This window comes from Chelonia mydas, chromosome 13, assembly GCF_015237465.2.
Source record: "Chelonia mydas isolate rCheMyd1 chromosome 13, rCheMyd1.pri.v2, whole genome shotgun sequence".
Lineage (NCBI taxonomy): Eukaryota > Metazoa > Chordata > Testudines > Cheloniidae > Chelonia > Chelonia mydas.
In genome coordinates, this window is record NC_051253.2 from 7,583,568 (window position 1) to 7,609,094 (window position 25,527).

At 46.1% G+C, this 25,527-nt stretch overlaps 1 protein-coding gene across 1 annotated transcript in view; it reads right to left on the reverse strand.

The window, feature by feature from the left end:
* Positions 1-3,648, reverse strand: part of SLCO4A1 (solute carrier organic anion transporter family member 4A1) — a 48,522-nt gene extending 44,874 nt beyond the window's left edge. Inside the window, exons 1-2 of the mRNA XM_037915865.2 lie at positions 3,512-3,648; positions 2,280-2,397 (exon numbers count right to left, since the gene is read on the reverse strand). The gene's annotated coding sequence lies outside the window, so the exon portion shown is untranslated. The remainder of the gene's footprint in view (positions 1-2,279; positions 2,398-3,511) is intronic.
* Positions 3,649-25,527: the final 21,879 nt, after the last annotated feature.

The window sequence follows — 25,527 nt, forward strand, 5'->3', positions numbered from 1 at the left end:
TTCAATACAACCAGAGGAGGGGATTTCGATTTGTGAAAATTTTTGAAACCATTGGAAAACAGATGAAACAAAAACAACTTAAAAAATTTGATTTTTGTTCATGAGAAAAGGTTTTTCTTGCATGACAAGCCCTAATAATAACAGATTTTGTCCCTTTCCACTGGGAAAATTACAAAGGCTGAGGCCGGGAACTCCCTGGGATTCAGCTCAGGGAGTTCGCAGTCAATTATATACTTGAGGAGAAGGGTATTGGGTGAAGTGAAATGGGCAAGAGTCGTAGCCTCCACTTCCAATGGATTCTGATGTTCCAAGACAGAGGAAGGCAGAGCAGAGTGTAATGGTGTGTCTGCATGGAAGGCTGGCCCCAATTTTCCCTTGGCAGTGTAGTTTTTTTGTGGCAATCGCAACTGTAGAGGGGCCAAGAAGGAATTAAAGCCACTGAAACAGCATTAATTTTCAATCAGGTATCTACTCAGATTTCTGTGGGATCAGCCAGGGATGCCACTGCATAGAGCAGCTGGTCCACTATTCCACTGCCTCCTTCCTCCAGCAGCTCTAGAATCCCATCAAGCCACATCCCTGCATGCCCCTTCAGGAGTCTATACGCTCGCAAGAAGGGATGGTGCAGTGAAGTTTTATATTTATGCCCACAAGGACAGCCACTGGATTGGCATCCCCTCTGCCCATGAAAGAAAAGCAAATGATCCAATTCATGCTCATTATAAAAATGGTGCTGTGCTCTGATTGACAAAGTACAACAAGGAAGAGAAAAGATAATAATGAAATAACAATAGTAATGCATTTTATTCTTTATTTAACTATAGTTATTGTTGATTTAAAATTTGGAACATTTGAATGGTACCTTGTGATACCATTCCATTGATAAAAAGATTGCTTAAAAAAAATCACAGAAAACATCATGGAAATTGAAAAATTTCAAGATTTTTGACAAATTTTTTGCCAGAATTTTTTTGGGGGGGGGGAGAGAAAGCCATTTTTCAAGTTAAAAAATGTTATGCAAAAAAGTCAACCAGCTCTTTGAAAAGTATTAATTATTATTATTATTATTATTACAATAAGATAAAACACCTTCATTATTGCACTAGAGTATTTCTACTTTCTAGGAGATCATATAATTTGATTAATACCAAGCTCAAAGCATGATGACATCTCAGTATGACATGCATTCTGCCTGATTTGCCTGCTACTGTATCAGCCCATGTCTGAGGTAGTAAAATGTTCTGTGCTGCTCATAATGGTGTGAGTTGAAAGGGGACCTCTAGTGAGCCATTAGCTCCCACATATTACCTGGCAATCCTCAATAATGCTAAAGGAAATAGAGAAAAGGGTGCGTAACATTTGAATGTGGTTTGGGTGATCTATCGTAGATCTGAAAGTTTCCAAGTGGGGCAGTGATCTTTCATGACTCATGTTCTGGATTTTTTGCTTATGCCACAGGATTAAATTTAGGGCCAGATGCTGCTCTCACTTACACCAGAGTTAATCTGGAACTAAACTAAGGTCTGGTCTACATCTAAAGATTAGATCGACCTAGCTACCTCGCTCAGGGCTGTGAAAAATTTCACTCCCTGTGCAACATGGTTAAGTTCACCTAGCCCCCCCCGTAGATGCACCTATGTTGATAGAAAAATTCTTCTATCAGCCTAGCTACCACCTCTCGGGGAGGTAGATTAACTACATCTATGGAAAAACCCCTTTCGTCGATGCAGGACACATCTGCACTGCAGCACTCCAGCGGCTTAGCCACAGTGCCGTGGGTGTGCCACTTTGGTGTAGACATACCCTGATTTACTCCGGTGTAAGTGAAATCAGGATCTGCCCCTTTATGGGCAAGTTTTTAATGTGTCTGGGTTAACTCCATTGGGCTCCACACAATTACTCCTAATGTACACTGGTCTAAACAAGAGCAGGATCTGGCCCTCTATGGGAAGCTTTTCAGCTTAATTTGATCATTAACTCAAGGGGGGGGGAAGGGGATGGCAGGAACTGCAGAGTAGGTAGAAAAAGAGATTCATTTCCTGACAGAGGCTGGCGATTGCCTTGTGGCAACAGCAGGTGCATGACCGAGAATAACCCGACAGACACTCCTTGCTGAGTGCTGGAGCACAGGCAAGGCTCCCTCCCTTGCCTCAATTAAATAAGCCATTAGGCCCCTCCATCTCCATCCCCTCCTCTGCCATCCTCTTGTCTCCTGGAAAAACAGCTCAGAAGCCCCAGCCCCCGCCAGGGCCCAGCGCCTGGGCTGAGTGTACACTTACCACACGGACGTGCTGCGGGAGGAACAATGCTGCACACTACAGAAGCAGGTGGCTTTCAGAGCATGTGGATGCAGTGCTGCGTCTCCCATGCACCCTCACCCGGCTTCAGCGAAGGTTTCTGAGGAGAGGTGAATTTCAGACCATAAGGTCACCCAGCTTAACATTAATTCAGCTCAGATATCACTGTCCTGCATCTTTGCCCCCCAAGCAGAATACAAAACTGCCCCATCAGCATGCAGGCCAGTGGCAAAATGAAAAGAAACAGAGCTTAAAAGACCAATATATGCCTATCGGCAGCCCCTTCCCTCCTGTTCTATTCCCCCAAAATAACCCACAGCCAATGATCAGAAATTATAACAAAACACTGCTGCTGGTGGGGGTTTTTCCCCGCTGTCTCTTTCATAACATGTCCTCCTCCTCCCCTGAGGTCTCAGCCCATCCCATGTGCTTTGTGCTCCCTCCCAGAAACACCCAAAATTGAGCTATTTAGTGACCAAAACAAAAATCAATAAACACCAAACAAGCCAGGATTTTGCCCAAATTGTGTGGCCTGATCATGCTGCTATAAAAACAGGGAGGGAGGTAACGTAACATCAAGTGCTCATTCATTTGGTTTTTTATTACAACTTTGCTTGTCACCCCAGTTCCCGAGCCACGTTAATACATTATATAAATCTACATCATTTAAACGGGGTGCCTAGGCTGTGCCGATGGCTGTCTGTTTGTCTGTAGCCCCAGAGCTAAGTACGTCCCCAGACAGACCAGGCTATGGCCATACAATCCTGTGGAGTAACTGCTGCGCATAACCTGACAATGAGAACACACAGCTCCCATTCATTCTGCACTGCCGCACTTGATCAGCCATTGAAAGCAGAATAAATATAAACTCATCCATGCTTATTCCCATACCTCTCCCCAGCCTGTATTTCCTGCCAGCCTCCCTCCCTAAGGCTGCACACCTTGACCATTGACCCCCCCAGGGAACTGAAAATCATATTCAGCAGAATAGATGATCAGACCTCTGAGTTTTGCAATAAACCTCAGCACAAAAAGGACCTAAATGAAAACAGGGAAGTATAATCTGGATCCCTATAATCATTATTACATAGTTACTATATAGATCATTTATTACCTTACAATCTATTACACTGTCTCTCTGCATTATTCTATACACACAGGACTGAATACCCCATTCTCCCCAGCTCCCCACCCAGCCAGCCATCCACATGTACCTCCTCCTGGCCTCTGGCAGCTGCTCTCTCCCTCTGTGCGCCAGTTTCTATTTCTCCCTCCCTCTTTCTCCATTCAGCCCTTCTGGAGTCCCAGCTTCTAGAAATGATTGATGCAGAGCTAAACCAATCCAGGAGGATTTAAGGTGGTGGCCTTATCCCAGCTGGACCAATAGAAACGCATGCCCAGCGCAGGGTGACTTTAAAACCGAAAGTGGCAGCGAAAGACAGAGAAACGACGAGCCAAGACGCCAGGGGAGGCGGGGGGGGACTTGTGACTGGGGGTCACCCTAGGGAGAGGAGGATGGGAAAGGGGAGAAGGAAGAGAGGATGGGGAAAGGGAAGAGAAAGTTGGTGAAGGGAGGGAAAGGGGACGGGGAAAAGGAAGAGAAGAGAGGCTGATGGGGGAGAGGAGAGAAGGATGGGGGGGCAAGGGAAGGGGGTAGACGAGTTCAAGGGTGCTGGTCAGTTTTATTTCTTGACCCCAGACACTGAAAAAGATTCTCTCTGTCTCTGTGTGTGTGTGTCCGTCCATCCTTTTGGGCATCCCCCTTTGTGTGTGCATGTCCCTCTTTGGGTTTGTATGTATCCCCCTGCAGATCCCCCTTTGTGTACAAGCATCCCTGTGTGTGCATGTCCCCTTTGTGTGTGTGTCTGTGTGTTCACATCCTCCATTGTGTGTGTGCGCACGCACGCATAGTCTCCTGTATCCCTTTGTGTGTGTGTTTGTGCCCCTCTGCATCTTTGGGTGCGTCCCTGTTTGCATGAATGTGTCTGTATCTTTCCATTTGCCTATGTGTGTCTGTGTGTACGTGTCTATATTTGTGGGTGTGTTTGGGTGTGTGCATGCCTGTTTGAGTTGGTATGTGTCTGTTTTGTATGAAGTGGGTGAGGTAAAATGCATAATTTCCTGTCCTGGCCAAGGAAAAAAAGTGCCATGGGGCATCTGTATTTATGAAGAGATTCTTGTTTTGGTTTTATTGAAGCCCAGGCTCTCCAGGAGGGGACAATGAGTCAATGCTATTTTCCAGTAAAGGCCAAGGTAGGGGCTGGCTGCAGCTATTGTTCTCTGGCGTGTGTGGGTGACACACTCCAGCGTACCCATTATGCACAGCTGGAGAGTTCAGAGCCACACCTCGCAGTGCCTGTTCCTTCTGAAATGTACAGTACTGGCAAACAAATGAAAGAAACAATTACTGGTGAAAGAGACAGTGGTGGCCTTGCTGAAAAGTAACAAGGCTGCAACCAGCAATGACAGATTTTTAGTCTTTACCACCTTATGTTACGACAAAGGAACTCAAATAAAAAAAATATTTTCAAAGTTTGTTATTATTTTCTCTTCATGATTAGCACATTTATCTTTATGAATAAAATAGAGGGGGAAATACACAGAGCAATAATTCCCACAGAGCTAAGATTCCAGCTGAAATACCACTTTACAATTAAAATGTCTGAGGAATAGCTCTGTGTGGCTCGAAAGCTTGTCTCTCTCACCAACAAAAGATGGTCCAATAAAATATATTGCCCTACTCCCTGATCTCTAAATAATTATAGGAAGAAACAAGAAGGTTAGCCAAAGGGAATGCATCAAATGCCCTGTAGGCAGAATGGGCCAAGTTTTCAAAATGTGGGCCCTCTCCTCCCCAGTTGTTGGTGTAAATAACTTGCATATGCAATTATTTTTCTGCATTGTCACTTGCATTCTCAAGTGATGGATTTTATACACATGGGGGTCCTGGTCTGAATTATTATACATGTGAGTTGCTTGACCCAGCAGAGATGTCTGTGCACACCACCTCATTCAGGTTATTCATGCTGTTGGCTGAAGTAATCTATGCAAGGGGGTTGTATGCATGTGAGGTTGCTACCAGCCAAATCACAAGCACGCATCAGTGTTTTGGCAGCCCGCATGGACTCCCATTTTAAGGGCCATTTTGTTAGGCTCTGATAGAGGCCTCCCTACGGGATTGTGGAGCAGGCAGATACCAGACACAGTGTTAGTTCATAATACTCTCAATATTTTTATTGATTACAATATAAACCCCACTCACTCCACATTCACACTCCTTTCATATTACACCAGAATCTGAAGATCCGAAGGAAACCCCGATGGCCAGTCGAAATTCAGTCCGATCACAAAGAGTGGGGAGCCCCGTGTCACACGCCTCTTCTTTTTCAGGACTCTGGGTTGATGTCTGATTCCAACTTCAGCTATAGCAAACAACCTTTTTCATAGACCAGTCCGTCGCATCAGTAGCTCTTTGTCTGTTTACTAAGCCTTTCATCCATAACTCCAGAAGAGCAGTTCTGGGCAGGCTGCCATAATCCAAAACATTCCATTTCCTCTTAGGGACATGACCAAGTTTGTTTTACGCAGACAATTCTTGACTGCTCATAACCTTAAACCCTTGCTTCAGCTGCCAGCAGGCAACTCATGTCCTCATGTCAAGCATACAGCATTTATACTAGGCCCATACGGCCTATAGCATATTACAACATATACATCACAACAATTTCATATTGTTTAAGAATTTGGCCTTGTGTTTGACTTTTAAAAGCTAAATCATTCCATAATCTTACACGTGCCTGTTTAAGTATAAGCATAACTTAAAGTCAGCCCTGCTGCAGGAATGTAGCCTTTCCCATTGCAGTTTGGCTGCAGTGACATTAAACAATGGCTTGTTGATGTCCAGACTGCATAGGACACTGCTGCCCTTCTGCTCTGGGGCGTTCACTCTGCCCAACAGCGATTTGGAGATGGATGAGCCTCTCTCAAGTTTTGCTCGCTCTTAAGAAACTAAATCAGAAGCTCCTGCTTAAGCTTCTTAGGTGGAAGTTAGATGTGAGAGGCCTGATGTCTGTGATGTGCTGATGGCAGTAGCAAAGGGAAGGATGCATTCAGGGAACCTTCAAGGCTTTGGGCTTCACTTTTCGCCAAATCTTGGTTTATATTATTGTTGTTTATAAATAGGTCCTGGAGGTCACAATGGAGATTGAGGCCCCATTGTGTCAGGTGCTGTACACACACATGATGTTTGTCTCTCATCATGTGAAAAAGACGAGGAAGTCTCTGAGCCAAAGAGCTTATATTCTAAATAAACAAGCACAAAGGAAGGGGAAGCAGAGAGATTAAATGACTAGCCCAAGGTCACACAGCAGAACAGAAATGAAGTTTCCTTGTCCATTGACTCATCTACTATTAGATCACATTGCTTCCTTTTTAACTGGTCACCCAGCCTGCGTTCAAGATTGCCTCCTCCCTGAGCCTCACCATGACAGATAACTGTGCCCAGACACCACTGGCCTTTTAAGGCTGTCATGGCTGCAGGGCTGCTGGGATGCAGAGCTTACGTCCCCGGGAAGTCCACTTCAGTGCAGACCTCCCTCTACTAAGCCTTTTAAGAAAGGCTTCTTTTGAATATTATTTATTTTGCTAAATTTCCTTATAGCGTCCAAAATCGGGTGAGGTATTTGTCCGCTATAGACTAGAAGCCAGGGACCCGGTCACTAACAGCTCTGCAAACTACTGTTCAATGTGGCACAAAGAGGTGCCACACACAGCAGGGAGGGAGTGGGCTGAGGAAGGGCATGGGCAACCTAGAGAAGGTAAGGTTTTTATGCAGGGATTTGAATGAGGAGCAGTAGTGGCTTGGCAGACCCAGTGGCACAAACTCTATTGATAAAAGCACAGCTTTGTTGATCGAATAACTACATCTACACTAGGGACTTCCCCAGCACAGCGCTGTAGGGCAAGGAACGCCTCTCTTCCCACCCCTGACTGGCAAACCCGTGCTGGGAAGTAATCAGTGTAAATCAAGTACACAAGGCTATGAACTAGGTAGCAGCTTCAGTAGAGGGGACACATTTGGTAGGTATGTTTAATGATCAAAAGATTAAAGAGCTAACAATTTTACAATTCCTGGGTGTCTCTCGCAGCCCTCACCCTGACAGGTTCTCTGTTATCATCTCAGGTTCTGTGTGATACACCCTATGTCAGTAAAATGTCTCTCCTGCACAACCCTTTGGGTTTACATGCCTGTCTACTGACCCCAATACAGCTACATGTGTTTATGCCAGCTGAGGATCTGACCTAAATTCTTCAGACATTTAAGAGAGTGAGCTAGAAATAAACGAAGGAATTTTTCACCCCAAATGCCATATGCAGCTCAAAAGCCACAGCCCATTGGACCCCTATTATTTTGGAGAAGTCCTGCAGGATTCATCATTGCCTCAGGAGTTTTGATTTAAATTGCTTTGGTTTTAGTCACTGATTTTAATAGACGTCTAGAGAAAATTTCTCTCTCTCTCTCTCTTTGTTTGCAGCGAGAGCTGCAGAATGTCTTACCCAATGGAAAATGTATTTTATGTCTCCTCTGAAGGAACCAAAATATCAAGCTAGATGCTTAACTACAAAGCTTGACCCTGAAAGTGGCTAAGCACCCTCATCGTCAGGATCATCAAACATGCACAGGCTAATGAGGACAGTTGAACCTGCCAGAGTGATCATGGTTGGTGGCACTGCACCAGGCATAGTGTAGTGAAGTTCCCAGAAGTTCTCAACCCTGCAGATCCACAAAGCACCTTCAGAGCCCACAGAAATCAATGTCTTCCAGAAGGCATTCAGCACCTGCCAGGATTGGGCCCATAAAAATGGTGGCTGATAACAACAATTTGATGCTAGAGCGTAAGAACCTGAGAGTAAAAATGGCCGTAAACAAAAGTGATAATGACTTTATTGACTTTCATGGCAGAAGATGAGAAAAATATGAACAAAATAAACAAACAGCGCATAAAGTAAAAAATAAATTGAATTTAATTACTCATTCAGTTTTAACCATCTGTGGTGTTATAATAAAATAGCTCAAGAAAAGCATTTCTTTATGCTATTTGATATTTTATAGAGTCAGTATCATTTTAATATAATTCTTTCCCGGATGGGTTCCTCTGTCAGGGTTATATCCCAGAGTTTTTAAGAGATTTGTGAAGTTCTTGGGTCATCTTTGTCACATTTGCTGATTATATCTTTGTTTACAGAAGGAGGGACAGCATGGCAATGTTGATTCACAGAAAGGCCAGAAAGGACCACCTATTCTAACCTCCTGCGTAGCCCAGGCCAGAGAACCTCATCCAATAATTCTTGCATCAAGCCTATAACTTCTGGTTGAGCTGTAGCATACATCTTACAAACATCTAGTCTTGATTTAAAGACTTCAAGTAATGGAGAATCCACCATGGCCCTAGATAAGTTGTTCCAATAGATAACTACTCTCACTGTTAAAAATGTGTATCTGATTTCTAGGCTGAATTTGTCTACCTTCTGCTTCCAGACACAAGATTTAATCATGCCTTTTTCTGCTACATTAGAGAGCTACCTACTGTCAGAAATCTCCTCCCCATGTAGGCACTTGTAGACTGTGATCTAGTCAACCCTTAACCTTTTCCTGGATCAATTAAATTGATGACTTGTATAGTCTGTAGCTTATTCATTTTTGGTCTTCTTGTCGTTCGGTGTTCTGATTGTCTGAAAGTCTGATTTTCTCTCTTCAGCTTACAAACCTGTGGAGGGGAAACGTTGAAATGTAAGTGAATGAAAAGGCAGAATATAGAAAATCAAAAGTGTGAACAACCTACCATAATTCTCAGACTAAATAATGCATTCACATACTGGTTCTTCACTCTCACAAGGACGGTAAGAAAACTAAACAACGGGCACAATAATCAGTCTTCTTCTTCTCTTCTTCTTTTTTTTGGGGGGGGGGGGATGGGTGGATCAAGAGCTAAATTCTGACCTAGATCCCTATATGTGGCCCAATGGGATCCCTGAATGTATGTGCATCCGATGGAAAAAAAAACTGGCCAAAATGAGGAATGGTTCAACCATAAACTGTTCTCTTTATAATCTCAGGATTGTCACCAAGCAGTGATGATTCACATTTGTTTTCTCTGAAAGTATCTGGCCTAACTCTTTCTCACCTTTGCCAGTATTTATTCTGGAGACTATCAGTGAGATTCCCATGTCAGGCTTAGCCAAGTTGAATGATTCAGCATAACTTTTAGCCAACACCAGCAACAGCTGCTCTTTCTAAAATGGTTTAAAGGGTGCATGGTTTCTGGCTGGCTGAGGCCTGACCTTCTATTTAGGGGTTTGGGGGTACAAATGTTGTGCCTGCAAAGAACAGCAGCCCAATATGTGGACCCTCAAACCTGAAAATCATTCACGTCCCCTTTTCAAAAAAAAAAAAAAAAGTATAATGAATAGCTAGTAATGATCATGTTTTGTAAAGCACTGTCGAGCATTGATTTACAGTGGGAGTTGTGTAGACAACTTCCATATGTGTTTTTGAAAACAACGCTCTAAGGCTATGTCTGTACTACAGCTTATGTTGGCAAACTTATGTCGCTCAGGAGTGTGAATAAACCATCCTCCCCCTGAGCAATGTAAGTTGCACCGACATAAGGAATCGTGTGCACAGCTCTATGTTGGCGGGAGAGCTTCTGCTGCTTGCAGAGGTGGTTGTTATTACGCTGATGGGAGAACTCTCTCCTGTCCACACAGAGCATCTTCACCCAGCATCGGTACAGCTGCGCCGCTGCAGTGCTGTCCATGTAGACATTCCCTAAATCTTCATTGGACCGCAGAGAACACTTCACATTGTGATACCTCAGTAAGACCACACTGGGTTTCGGAAATGCAACATTATAGCATATTCTATTCAGACTCTTGAACTGTGTCCATCACTATGGTATCCGAGGCTCAGATCACCTGGGAGTTAGCTGCCTAAATACCTTTTAGGATCAGGGCCTCAGTCTCTTTCAGGAGATCATAAAGGCATGTGACTAGTAATTATCATCTGTATTATTATGGTATATCACTGATGATTTTGACAGGCTCAAGATTGTCTAAAGTCACTAATGATTCTGGGTGCCTCCATTGTAGGGTGCCCAACTCGAGACACGTGATTTGCAGATGCTGGATGCTTAGAACTTTCTGCAGTTTTTGGCCAAGGTCTGTAGATGCAAAATAATGACACTGAATGGACTGGCACTCTTTTTGCATTACATTACACATTATGTTCTCTTTTACGAGAAGCTGTTGTACACGCTCGCTTATCTTATTCTCTTTAATCAATAAGGTAACTAGTACAATCCAGCATGACTTTAGTTGTAAATACCTAGGTTATGGAATCTCCATTGTTGGAGATTTTAAGAGCAGGTTAGACAAACACCTGTGTCAGGGATGGTCTAGATAATACTTAGGGCATGGCTACACTTGCAGATGTAGAGCAATTTGAGTTAAACCAGCCTTCGAAGAGCGCAGTAGGGAAAGCGCTGCAGTCTGTCCACACTGACAGCTTCAAGCGCACTGGCGTGGCCACATTTGCAGCACTTGCAGTGGCATTGGGAGCGGTGCATTGTGGGCAGCTATCCCAGCATGCAAGTGACTGCAACATGCTTTTCAAATGGGGTGGGGGTGGGGTGGAGTGTGACAGGGAGTGTGTTGTGTGTATGTGGGGGGAGAGAGAGTAGGTTTTTGGGGGGCTGACAGCATGTCAGCGTGCTGTCTTGTAAGTTCAGACAGCAGCAGACACCCCCCCCACCTCTCTCTCTCACACACAGCATTCCACACTCATGGTTGCTTTGTCTCGAAGCAAATAAGCAGTTGGATGTCAGAAAAGGAGCTTTCAAAGGGCATATCCGCATTCCTGCAGCGATTCAAAAACAATGACAAGAGTGGCCACTTGACTTAAGGGGATTATGGGACGTTTCCAGAGGCTGATCAGAGCGCAGTAATGCAACACCTCGTTCACTCTGGCGCTGCGGCGCTCCAGTGGGGGGGGGAGCAAACGTTATTCCACTCGCCAAGGGGGAGTACCAGCAGCGCTGTAGCCGCGGAGTCAGAGCACTCTACATACCTTGCCAGTGTGGACAGGTAGTCAGCTAGTGCGCCCAGGGCTCCTTTATTCCGCTGTAATTTGCAAGTGTAGCCAAGCCCTTAGTCCTGCCATGAATGCAGAAGACTGGAGTAGATGACCTCTCAAGGTCCCTTCCAGTCCTATGATTCTATATTGTTTGAAAAGGTAAAAAAGATGAGCTGGGATAAAGTTTTCTCTGAATGACAGATCTTTCATGCATAGCTGTTATGGGAATCCTTGTTACCCTGACTCCATATATATAAACTATTGTACAAATAATAACTACGACACACCCTAACATTAGTGAAAAGAGCGCAATGAGGAAGTTTTATCTTTTCTTTTAGCTATTTTTCTGAAAGATTCCTGCGGGGCTTGTCATCTTTTACACAAGTCTTCTATGAAAGGATGCCTCGGGCGCCCACAACCCAATAAAATAAGGAGAGATTTAGAATGTATCAAAGCAGGACTTCAGTTGTGTTAAAGAGCATTATTGGAATTAAAAGTGGCATAACATTGAAAAATGCCACGGAAGAGCCAAAGGAATGCATCACTCAAACAACCCAAAGACAAAAGAGTATAACTCCAGTGCATCAACAATAGATAAAACCCTGAACTGTTTGATGAAGTGTGCACAAGGTACGGCAGTTTGGAGTGAATTTAGGGGCATTTCGGGCTCTCCTCTGCTTCTTATTGCAGATCTGTGGTCTCTGTTTAAGTGCTTAGTTTTCCCTGCAGTGTTAGAAAACAAACTGTTAATAATTCTTGCTTTAGCCTGAAGGCAGCCCTGACTGCCAGAACAGCACAGAAGGAATATATCTTGCAGACATGAGAAAAGCACGGCTTTAATGGAAGGGCACTGGTTTTCCTCATCTGAATGTTCTGGTGGCCAAGAATGTTCCTGTTTAGACAATTAAAACATTGGCACAAGGGACAAGCCACCCCTAAGAATCAGATTCACAGCCTTATGCAACCTGTTCAGCCAATCGACTCCAGGGTTCTTCCATGCTGCAAAACTTTAACCTCTTTTATATCTCTCCTTGAAACCCACCTCTGCCACGAAGCCAGGAAAACACTGGATCCTGGCACTGTCGAGCAAACCATGAGCTGTGAGTTCTGTTTGTCTGCTGATCTTTCTTTATTTTGTTACGGTATCCTCCCACCCTTCCCCACCCTATTGGTCTCATCTATCCTCCCGTCAAGTTCTATCTGTCACATGGACTGTGAGCCCTTGGAGCCAAGGTCAGCCTTTTTGTTATATATTTACACAGTGCCTAGCACGGTCAGGCCTTGATTTGGATTTCTAGGCAATACACTCATGCAAACAGGAAATAATAACAATAATAATTAAAGACATCAGTGGGACCCTGGCATGTGGTAAACCCTGCACAGCTCCAAAAACTGGGAACTGTTGGCACTTTTTTCTTGGACACAACAGTAACCATCCTCTGCTACCAAATGTTGGCACCAGGGGGCTACTACCCCTGAAATGGATCTTTAATGGCTCCCAGCAGAGCACATTACTGTCATACCAGTGGAAAAGGTCCACAGTAATTATCTTACATACACAGCAGTTTATTTGAGAAGGAATTACACAAGGGGTAAAGGGTTACATTAAGCATATAACTCCTATGTTAGACATTTAAGAACTATACATTAAGAGCTATACATTCCTCTTAGTGAGACTCTCTTTCACAATCATACACAAACAGGTCCTGTGCTAGCCCCACACAGGTCCTGCTTGTCAAACAGAGAAGGTGGTTATCAATTCTATGGACGATTTCTTCTCTCTAGGTCTGGTCTCCTCAGCCCTCTGGTCTGTCTCGAATTCCCTCAAGGCCAGGCCTTGGCTGCCTGGAAACCCCTCAGGCTCACAGTCCTACTCGAGCCCACAGAGCAGAGTTTTGGCTACTCTGTCTAGCAGCATTGCTTCTTTAAGAGTTAATTAAGGAATTCCCCCAACAGTAATTTAATTTGCTTGATTTTTATACTCTTTTTCCTCAAAGGAGTCACATGTCTTAAAAGCACGTCCAGGGGGCGTGTGGCTACTAATTTTTACCTAATTAATACTTTAGGAGGAGATTGCAGAGTGGTGCCAACTGAACATTACCCCACATTCACTCCCTTATCAGTCATTCACTTCAGCCCCCTGCGTGGGTCCTTCAACAGAGTCGAGATGCCCTGGTCAGCCCATGGCCCACTCAGGATGCTCTACATGTGTTGTCTGCTTTCAAGTGGACATATTTGCTGACTCCAAGATCAGTATTGATCATACACGCAGCTTGGAGCCATTCAGTTTCACCTCTGGCATCTGCCTGATGCTCAGAGAAGGATTCTGCTCCCAGAATCCTCTTTCGCAGTTCAGTCATGTCAAGCCATGTTCTCACACCATTCATTCAGTATGGCCACACCAATTCGGCACCATCCCAACAGTCCCTGATTCGATATTCAGTTACCAAAGATAATTGTAATATCGCATCAATCATACCCACAATTTGTACGCTAACTATTAGATCATATGTCTCCTTTTCTGGTTTCTATAAAACTTAAAACATTATCTTACAATTTTTAGTAGCATAATCCAACAACTCAATTTTATAAGTTTTTCGCTAAGCTTTTTTTTTTTTATATTGCTTACACATTTGATATTCAAAAACAGAAACATACAAGGAATAATGCTGCAGTTTCAGAAATTTTAAATAACATGGCCCATTTAACTTTATTTTATGCTGTTACTTGACATACAACATTATAACAAGTACACATTTGAGATCTTAGTTTTTCTACAGCTTTTTTAACAATTTAAAATTTTCGAGCAAGCATACCATTTACGGATATTATTAGTCTACTTGACCGGTCTATTTGATCTAGAGTGCATTGATTCATTTGTATTTTCATAACCCAATCCGTATTATTCCACTCTATTTTCCTTAAATTCGGCGATGTTAATCCAGGCTGAGTCATAAAGTTGGTTATTTGAGGATGCTTGATATTGTTCGTATTGGAAATGAGTTACATCTTCACAAATAGATTACATTCCTTGGTCCATAGGCCAGGCTATTTATTACAACATTATCCTTTCCCATTTGATATCAACATATATCTGGGTTTAGTTTATGTAATTCCCACCAACCCTTTTTTTATTGTAAATTCATGGTGCGGTTACCCCCTTTTTAATTCAAATTTCAATTTCCTCCTGTGATTAAGGTGCCCAGTTTTCACTGTGTGCCTAATATTTGTTTCCATTTCACTTTGGGTATTTACCATAATCCATTTCCTTCTGGTACTATTCCATAATACCCTGTTTTATTTTCCAGGTGCTGGCATACATTACCTGGTACACTTTTTGTTGTAAACGAGTCTATGTGAGTTTTGACTGTTTTGCATAAGTACTATATGTGGTGCCTTAGTTTGCCTGCATGTTGCACCAATGCTTAGGTGGTAGGAACAAGGGCGTGTGACTTGCTAAGACCCTTGAGGGCATGTAAGGTTACTTCAGTTGCCTGTACATAAGCTATAGAAGACGCTATGTGCACCAATTACATTTTCATTGACACATTTTCATATTCTCAGTGAAGTTATACAATTTTACAGCTGATCCTATATTTATGACTGGAATTTTAGTTTAATTTTAGAACCAAGCCCCTTGAATTATATATTCTTGGGTTGCTTAAGATCTTCAGAAAGTCTTTGAACCCTTACTGAAGGTTTTTAGGCAAGGTGAGCTGTTATAGGATAAGAGAGAAAGTCCTTTATGGATCAGTCATACTCCATATGAAGGCAGTCAGGACTCTGGGGGAGCATGCCTCCTCTCTCTGAGCATACTGTCTCCCGGGCAAGAACCTTACACAGCTTCGACCTTCCTGGGTCTGCCCTGGAAGCATTCAGCATCCCCTTCCACACCATGAGCTTCCTGCAGTGAGTCCGCCCAGGCGGAAGCCAGAGGGCCCTGCACCCCAACTCCACAGTCAGACATGACTCTCAGCCAGCCAGTAAAAGAGAAGATTTATTAGTCGACAGGAACACAGCGTTGGACAGAACTTGTTAGCATAGAAATCAGTGACTTTCAGCCAAGTTCATCTTGGGAGTCCTGGGCCAGACGCCCTGGACTCCCCCTCTTCCAATCCTCCCAAGCAGACTGCCAGCTTCCAGCCACCCAACCCTGAAACCCCCCCCTGTTGCTCCTCCATCTCTTTGTCTTGCTTCCCGGGCAAAAGGTGTCACCTGGTCACATCCCCCCTCCTGGGTCTCAGGTTACATAGGTGCAGACAGCTGGGCAGCCTCACCTGCCCCAAGGGCCTCAGCAAAAATCACACACCTAATTCCCACCACTGAAGTATTGGTGCAGTACACAGGGAAACCAAGGTACACACAGTATTAGTATAGGATAGTAAGACTCACATGCAACATAACAAGAGGAATAAAACCCAACTTTGTCACATCTCTCCCCGCTCTGAGACAGAACTGAGCGGGGCCACTTTAGCTCGTGGCCTGGGGAAGTTCCGGCCCCCCTCTCCAGGAAAAGCATCGGCTATAACGCTGGAACTCCCCTTAACATGGACCACCTCCATGTCATAATCCTGAAGCTGGAGACTCCACCTCAGGAGCTTGGCATGGGCCCCTTTCATCTGATGTAGCCATGTTGGGGCGAATGGTCGGTGTACATGGCGAAGTGCTGCCCAAATAGATATGGCTGCAGCTTTTAAAGGGCCCATACCATGGCCAGGCATTCCTTTTCTGTAGCTGCATAGTTCTGCTCCCAGGGCAGCAGCTTCCTGCTCAGGTACACGATGGGGCGTCTCTCCCCCTTTCCGCCAACCTGCATTAACACCGCACCCAGCCCGGTGTCTGAGGCATTGGTGAACACCATAAAGGGCTTGTCAAAGTCCGGGTTTACCAGCACCGGGCCCTTGATCAGAGCCTCCTTCAGAGCACAGAGAGCCCTCTGGCACTGCTTTGTCCAGACCACCTTATCCGGCTTACCCTTCTTACATAACTCAGTGATGGGGGTGGCTATGGAGCTAAAGTGGGGCAGGAACCTCCGGTAGTAGCCCGCCATCCCAATGAAAGCCTGAACCTGCTTCTTAATCTGGGGAGTGGGCCAATCTCTGATCACCGCCACCTTGGCTGGCTCTGGCTTTAGGCAGCCGCTCCCCACTTTGTGGCCCAGATATGACACCTCTGACATCCCCACCTTGCACTTGCCAGCTTTTATAGTCAGACCTGCATCCCAGAGCTGGTCCAGCACTTGTTTAACCTGGGACACATGGTCCTCCCAGGTCCTGCTAAAAACACAGTTATCATCAATATACACCAGAGCAAAATTCTCCATCCCCTTGAGTAACTGGTCCACCAGGCGCTGGAAGGTGGCAGGTTCCCCACTTTAGGCCAAAAGGTAGAACGAGGAACTCGTATAACCCCAGAGTGGTGATAACAGGAGATTTCAGCCAGGCCTCTGGATCCAAAGGTACTTGCCAATAGCCCTTGGTGAGATCCACAGTAGTGAGATAACAAGCGCCCCCTAGCTTGTCTAGGAACTCATCAGGCCTAGGCTTGGGGTAAGCATTGAATTTGGTGATGGCATTAAGCCTCCAGTAATCCACACAAAATCGGATTGACCCATCCTTTTTGGGGACCAACACCATGGGAGAGGCCCAAGGGCTGGAGGACTGCTCGATCACCCCTAAAGCCAGCATGTCCTTGACCTCTCTCTCCAGGTCCTGAGCTGTTTTCCCAATGACCCGGAATGGGGAGCATCTTACAAGGAGGGTGGGCTCCTGTCTCCATCTGATAGACAGCCAGGTTAGTGAACCCAGGCCGGTTGGAGAACAGCTGCTGGTAGGAACCCAGAACCGCTCGGAGCTCTGCCTGCTGGTCAGGGTTCAGCTGGTCAGAGAGGGGAATTGATTCCAGCGAAGGGCCGGCCCCTGTCTCAGGGAGTAGATCCACCAGGGGATTGTCTCCCTGCTCCTCCCACTGGCCAGACACGGCCAGTACCAAATTCTCCCTGCCAAAGTACAGCTTCATCATGTTGACTTGGAACACCTGGTGGCTGTAAGCCTGGTTAGATAATTCCACTACATAGTTCACCTTATTCAGCTGCTTGATGACCTTAAAGGGCCTGTCCCAGGCAGCTTGTAGTTTGTTCTTTCTCATGGGAATGAGAACCATCACCTGGTCACCAGTGGCATATGGCACCGTTGGCAGAGCGGGCATGCACTGAGCGGTCGTACCAGACCTTCTGCTTCCCTTGGGCCCTGGCTAAATCCCCCCCGGCCAAGTCCATGAGCAAAGCAAGCTTTTCCCGGAAAGTCAGTACATACCCCACCACTGATTCTCCATCGGGGGAGGTCTTCCCCTCCCATTCGTCCCTCATCAAGTCCAGTGGTCCCCTCACTCTCCTCCCATACAGCAACTCAAAAGGAGAGAACCTGGTTGCTTACTGGGGCACTTCCCAGTATGCGAACAGCAGGTGTGGTAAATGCTTGTCCCAGTCCTGCGGGTGCTGGTTCATAAAGGTTTTCAGCATCATCTTTAGGGTCCCATTGAATCTCTTCACCAGCCCATTGGACTGAGGGTGATACGCTGAGGCCCAGGTGTGTTGGGCCCCACACTTCTCCCACAAGCATCGGAGCAGAGTTGATATGAAATTGGAGCCCTGGTCTGTAAGGACCTCGTTGGGGAACCCCACTCTGCTGAAAATGGTCAGCAGTGCGTCTTCCACAGTGTGTGCCTCAATAGAGGACAGACCCACAGCCTCGGGATAGCGAGTAGCAAAAGCTACCACCACCAGAATGTATTTTTTCCCTGTCCGAATTGCCTTGCTGAGGGGTCCCACTATATCCACGGCCACCTTCTGGAAAGGCTTGTTTATGATAGGCAGAGGCCTCAAAGCTGCTTTCCCCTTCACCCGGGTCTTCCCCACCCTCTGGCAGGGGTCGCAGGACCTGCAGTACTGCTGGATGGCATCAAAGACCCTGGGCCAGTAAAAGTTATGTAGCAGCCTTTGCCTGGTGCACTGGATTCCCTGGTGTCCTGAGAGAGGGACATCATGGGCCAGGTACAGTAGCCTGTGGTGGTACTTCTGGGGGACCACTAGCTGTCTGCTGATCCCCCACAGTTCCACTTCCCCTTGGGGAGCCCATTCCCTTCGCCCACAGGAATCTTTCCCGGCAGCCTTCCCCCATGGGTTTCGCTCTGCTCTGGCCAGCAAGTTCCCTCAGGTTTTCTAAGGAGGGATCCTTCCACAGCTCGGTCTGGAATTCAGGGGCTGGGGAAGGGGTGGGGACCTGCCTCCTCTCAGTGGCTAGGTATGAGGCCGCAGCCCCGCCAAGACCTGTTCCCAGTGGCTCCTTTCCCACTGGGGTAGGGACCTGTGCCCCTGGTAGGGCACTGCCCCCGGTGTCAGGGCAGAGTGCCCTTCGCTGGCTCTGGCTAGGGGTGATGACTAGGGCACTCTGGGAGCTGCCCCGCCAATCCGCCTGGTCACCCCCCATCAGCACCTCGGTTGGCAACTGATGGTGCACCCCCCACATCTTTGGGCCCCTCCTTGGCCCCCCATTTCAGATGTACTCTTGCCATGGGTACCTTAAACGGGGTCCTGCACGCGCCCATCAGGGTCAGGTAAGTGTTGGGCACCACCCGGTCTGGGGCCCCTACCTCAGGCCGGGCCAGTGTCACCTCAGCGCCCGTGTCCCAGTACCCTGTGACCTGCTTCCCATCCACCTCCAGGGGAATGAGGCACTCGTTCCTCAGGGGCCATCCTGCGCCCACCTTGTAGATTGAAAACTTTGAATCCAGAGCATCAAGCCTCCCCAAGGAGATGGCCTGGGAGACTCTTTGCTCTTGGGCCATTGCTAAACTGCCAACCCCTTCTGCCTGGGGAGCCAGCCCCTCCTCCAGCTGGGCTCACACCCAGTTAACCCTTTGACGGCTCAGTTTGCTCATCCTGTCCCTGAGCTTTTGGCACTGGGCCCATCTGTGGCCCCTCTGCCCACAGGAATTACACCTCAGATCCTCAGCTCGGGTACTGGCTGTGCCTCTCGGGAGGGAATTATCTGAGACTCCTTTCAGGGAAGCCCCTGGGTGTTCCCCCTTCTGCACTGATGTGGGCCTGTCCCCTTGGAATTCCATTCCATATCCTGACCTGCTGTCTACAAACTCGTCAGCCTTCAGCCCTGCATGACACAGGTCCTTCGGCCTCTTGTACACCAGCCACATCCTCAGGTCAGGGGAACAGAGTTCATATAGTCGTTCCAGACCCATCAGTTCAATCATGTCCTCCTTGGTCTGGGCCCCATCCCCATTCACCCACTTGGGGTGTATTCCCCAATCAGCATGACCAGTTCCAGATAGGTCATCTCCTGGGTCTTCTGCATACTCTGAAACCCTTTCCTGTATGCCTCGGGGGTCAGCTCAAACTTGTGCAGCAGGGCTTGTTTGAACAGTTCTTAGTCCCCAGCTTCCACCTAATCCATCTGGCTGAACATCTCTATGGCTTTGGGACCCAGTAAGGGGGTAAGATGCCAAAGCCTGTCTGCAGGGTCAACCTGGTGCACACTGCAAGCCTTCTCAAAGGCAGTGAGGAAGGCATCTATATCATCCCCTTCCTTAAACTGAGGCAGAACTTTTATTTCAGAGTTCCCTGCGGGCTTAGCAACCCTGGGACCATCCCCACTCACCACAATAGGGGTCTCTCTCCTCAGCTCCGCCATCACCAGTTCATGCAGCCTCTGTCTCTCACGATCCTCTAACTCCTTCAGTTTCAGTTCCATTTCCAACTCCAACCATCTCAGCTCCACCAATGGGGAACCTGGCCATGAAGATCCCCTGCTGGTTAGGTAGGTGCCTGGCTGCTTTCAGCCCCTCCCATGTCCCCAGTTGGGTGGTGGCTGGGGTGACCCCTGGGGTTGCCTGGCCGCTCCCAGCTTCTCTCGTATGAAGCCAGTCAGGACTCTGGGGGAGCATGCGTCCTCTCTCTGAGCGGGGGTCCTGGGGAAGCCAGAGGGTGGTCCTGTACCCCAACTCCACAGTCAGACGTGACTCTCAGCCAGCCGGTAAAACAGAAGATTTATTAGTCGACAGGAATGCAGCGCTGGACAGAACTTGTTAGCACAGAAATCAGTGACTTTCAGCCAAGTCCATCTTGAGAGTCCTGGGCCAGACGCTCTGGACTCCCCCTCTTCCAGTTCCCCCGTGCAGACTGCCAGCTTCCAGCCACCCGACCTCTGACACCCCTCTGTTGCTCTTCTGTCTCTTTGTCTTGTCTCTTTGCCTTGCTTCCAGGGCAAAAGGTGTCACCTGGTCGCATCCCCCATGCTAGGTCTCGGGTTACATAGGTGCAGATGGCTGGGTAGCCTCACCTGCCCCAAGGGCCTCAGCAAAAATCACACACCCAATTCCCACCACCGAAGTATTGATGCAGTACACAGGGAAACTGAGGTACACACAGTAATAGTATAGGACAACAAGACTCACATGCAACATAACAAGAGGAATAAAACCCCACTTTGTCACATCCAGATTGGACAGTAAGACTCACATGCAATATAACAAGAGGAATAAAACCCCACTTTGTCACATCCAGATGATACAAAACTTTAAGGTAAAGTCCAAAACAGACTTTAAAGAGTTGCAAAGGGATCTTACAGAATGGGGTGACTAAGCAGATGAAATTCAGTGCTGACAAATACAAGCTTCAGAGTAGCAGCCGTGTTAGTCTGTATCTGTAAAAAGAACAGGAGGACTTGTGGCACCTTAGAGACTAACAAATTTATTAGAGCATAAGCTTTGGTGAGCTACAGGTCACTTCATCGGATAAATTTGTTAGTCTCTAAGGTGCCACAAGTCCTCCTTTTCTTTTGACAAATGCAAAGTCATGCACGTTGGAAAAACATAATTCCAACTATACGTACAAAAGAATGGGGTCTAAATTAGCTGCTACCACCCAAAAGAAAAAGGGTTCTGGAATCACTGGGTATAAATCCCTAAAAACCATTCACTTAATATGCAAGAGCCATATCTGAAAAAAAAGCACAGAAAAAAAAAGCAACAAAAATAATCAGGGGTCTGGAACAACTTTCTATAAGAAAAAATTAACAAGACTGGGACTTTCCAACTTGGCGAAGAGATAACGAAATGGGGAATACAATAGAGGTCTATGAATCCTGACTGTTGTTGAGAAAGTAAATAAGTGTCATTTACTTCTCTTTTTTTATAACACAAGAATTAGGGGTTACCAATAAGATTGCTAAGCAGTTTAAAATAAACAAAAAGAAATAAACACAGGAAAATTAGCCTGCGGAACGTCCTGTCAGAAAATGTTATAAAGGCCAAGACTATAACGAGGTGGTTTTATTTTTTGTAAAAGAAAGAGATAATTTCATCGAGGCTATTAGCCAAGATGGTGTTAACCGGAACTCAGGAGTTCTTATAATGTAGCCTGTGATTAATTCAAAGAGGTTAATAACATAATAAAGAAACAATTAACAAATTCAGTACAGAGAAACGTTTACCCCGGCCTTTACAGTTGGAATGTTGACCACAACAGGGGTAGATTTACAATGATATTTTTATAATATAATCATAGAATATCAGGGTTGGAAGGGACCTCTGGAGGTCATCTAGTCTAACCCCCTGCTCAAAGCAGGACCAATCCCCAATTTTTGCCCCAGATCCCTAAATGGCCCCCTCAATGATTGAACTCACAACCCTGGGTTTAGCAGGCCAATGCTCAAACCACTGAGCTATCCCTCCCCCTGGAAAAATCATGGAGCAGGTCCTCAAGGAATCAATTCTGAAGCACTTAGAGGAGAGGAAAGTGATCAGGAACAGTCAGCATGGATTCACCAAGGGCAAGTCATGCCTGACTAATCTAATTGCCTTCTATGACGAGATAACTGGTTCTGTGGATGAAGGGAAAGCAGTGGACGTGTTGTTCCTTGACTTTAGCAAAGCTTTTGACACTGTCTCCCACAGTATTCTTGCAAGCAAGTTAAAGAAGTATGGGCTGGATGAATGGACTATAAGGTGGATAGAAAGCTGGCTAGATTGTCGGGCCCAACGGGTAGTGATCAATGGCTCCATGCCTAGTTGGCAGCCGGTATCAAGTGGAGTGCCCCAAGGGTCGGTCGTGGCGCTGGTTTTGTTTAATATCTTCATAAATGATCTGGAGGATGGTGCGGATTGCACCCTCAGCAAGTTTGCAGATGACACTAAACTGGGAGGAGAGGTAGATACGCTGGAGGGTAGGGATAGGATACAGAGGGACCTAGACAAATTGGAGGATTGGGCCAAAAGAAATCTGATGAGGTTCAAAAAGGACAAGTGCAGAGTCCTGCACTTAGGACGGAAGAATCCAATGCACCGCTACAAACTAGGGACCAAATGGCTCAGCAGCAGTTCTGCAGAAAAGGACCTAGGGGTTACAGTGGACAAGAAGCTGGATATGAGTCAACAGTATGCCCTTGTTGCCAAGAAGGCCAATGGCATTTTGGGATGTATAAGTAGGGGCATTGCCAGCAGATCGAGGGACGTGATCTTTCCCCTCTATTCGACACTGGTGAGGCCTCATCTGGAGTATTGTGTCCAGTTTTGGGCCCCACACTACAAGAAGGATGTGGAAAAATTGGAAAGAGTCCAGCGGAGGGCAACAAAAATGATTAGGGGACTGGAACACGTGACTTATGAGGAGAAGCTGAGGTAACTGGGGATGTTTAGTCTACGGAAGAGAAGAATGAGGGGGCATTTGATAGCTGCTTTCAACTACCTGAAAGGGGGTTCCAATGAGGATGGCTCTAGTCTGTTCTCAGTGGTAGCAGATGACAGAACAAGGAGTAATGGTCTCAGTTGCAGTGGGGGAGATTTAGGTTGGATATTAGGAAAAACTTTTTCACTAGGAGCGTGGTGAAACACTGGAATGCGTTACCTAGGGAGGTGGTGGAATCTCCTTCCTTTGAAGTTTTTAAGGTCAGGCTTGACAAAGCCCTGGCTGGGATGATTTAATTGGGGATCGGTCCTGCTTTGAGCAGGGGGTTGGACTAGATGACCTCCTGAGGTCCCTTCCAACCCTGATATTCTATGATTCTATGATTCTGCCCAACCATGGGATGTAATCTGCCATCTGGTTTCTGTACAAGCCAGATCGGGGAGTTGCAGGGGCTCTGACACTTTACTACTACCCCGTGTGCTTTTAGATACTGCAACAGGGTTTTTTTAATGTGGGGGACAGTGCTGCTGGATAGGAATATTGAGGAGCTGGCTGTACCCATTTTTTTCCCCACTATCTTTACCGCTGCCTTTTCTTTCTAGCCCAAACCATGAGAAATTCCCATATCCACTTATTGTCTGGCAGTTCCACAGCTGCCATAACTTTACAGGCTCACTTTCTTAATCCTTTTGAAATAACCTGGTTATTTACAGTCTCTTTCTTCACAACCAGTCTTTCTGCCAAATTAATCATTCACTTTTCCTGCTGTACCAGATCTACTTTTAATATAGCTTTTCCAGTTATGCTGTTACAAACCACTGTATGTATTTAAAATTTAGTTTGATTTACTACCCATGGCAGGTGTTTTAATACTTGAAGTTGCCTTTGCTCCTGTATTAATTAATGCCAGCAACTATTATATGTTTCCTTCTGTTCCCTCTTCCACGGAAGATTTACTTAATTGGGCTACTAACATTTACCTTTGGGACAGGGGTTGTTAAGGCATTTTTACTGAAATGTGGAGCCACCCTGACGGAGCTGCCAGTTTCATCTGAGCCAATTCCAGGGATAACAAATCACAAGAACTCACCGGCAGATCTTCTGTACCTGTTCCCACGGTCTCAAAGCCTTAACTCCTGGTTGCAGCATTGACTGTGATCTAGTCCTTGCCATCAAATCACTTAAAGCAGCTCGCAAAGTCTCCAGAGGTTGCCCATTCAAACAGGCCATATTTGTCCCTCTTTCCTGAAGCTGAGCCCATATCTGTGCTTGCAATGATCCTCCACTAAACACTCCACGTCTCCTACCGTCCCGTCCTCGGCCTGGTCCTATTTCATTGCAACCACCATGTCCCATATCAGCATGGTTGGAGCCATTATATCCTGCTTGATTGCTGTAGAGAGCCTCACTAATCACTTTCCGAGAACTACCTGCTCCACTTACTACCCTTTCTGCCTCCCGAGCTGCTTTAATCAATTCAACCTGACCTAAATCCATCCAGGATCCTGTGACCACCTTAATAGGTTTCCTTAAACCATCATAGATCAAATCTGTCAGCTGTTTCTCCTCGATTTCAGCCAGGGAGCATACCAACAACAACCTAATACAATAAGCCATAACAGATTCTTTTTCCTTCTGATGTATTAACAAAGCCGTCCTTCTCAATTCAGAGGGGGTCAGAAAGTATCGGGCTACCTTCTGGATAACACCGTCTCTATCACCTTTGTTTAATTCTGTGTCAGTTTCTGCCAACAAAGCTGTTCCTTCCGTAAGGCCAGCATAAGTTATGATCAGTTCTCTTAAATCTTCAGGAGCTAAATGTTTTCTAACCACGTATTCCAACAGCCAAGGCAAACACGTTCTCTTACTGTCCATTTGTTTCGCCAGTGCTTGTTTTTTAGTTTCAGTCAGAGGCCGATTGACTTCCTCTTATATTTGCTGTGAAGGCTGAGGCATTTTTGCTATCACTACTGGTTGGGCTGCCAGAGGCCCTGGAAGGGGCTCCTCTTCCTCTTCCACCTGTATATTTATTCTTTCCAGACATGTACGGGTTAACACTGTTATCCACTGAGCCTTGGTTACATTTTTGTTCTCCAACAATTTCCAAGTCATGTTTCAGGCTTTCATTCTGCAATTTTAGTTTTTCCAATTCCTGTTCCAAACTTCTTTGCACAACATCTCGCTGACGTTCCAAAACATCTTACTCCTTTGAAAGCTTATCTACAGCACAATACATAACACAGATGACATGTGCTGCTGTTTGGGCTTTCTTGGGAGTGTAACACTTTCAGTACCTCAACAGCAAGTTGCCTACAACTTTCTCTCGTGGTGTGGGGACTGCATCAGCCAGACATGGATCAGACCCCCTCCCTTTTAAATGTCTGTCTTAACAAACGCTCATC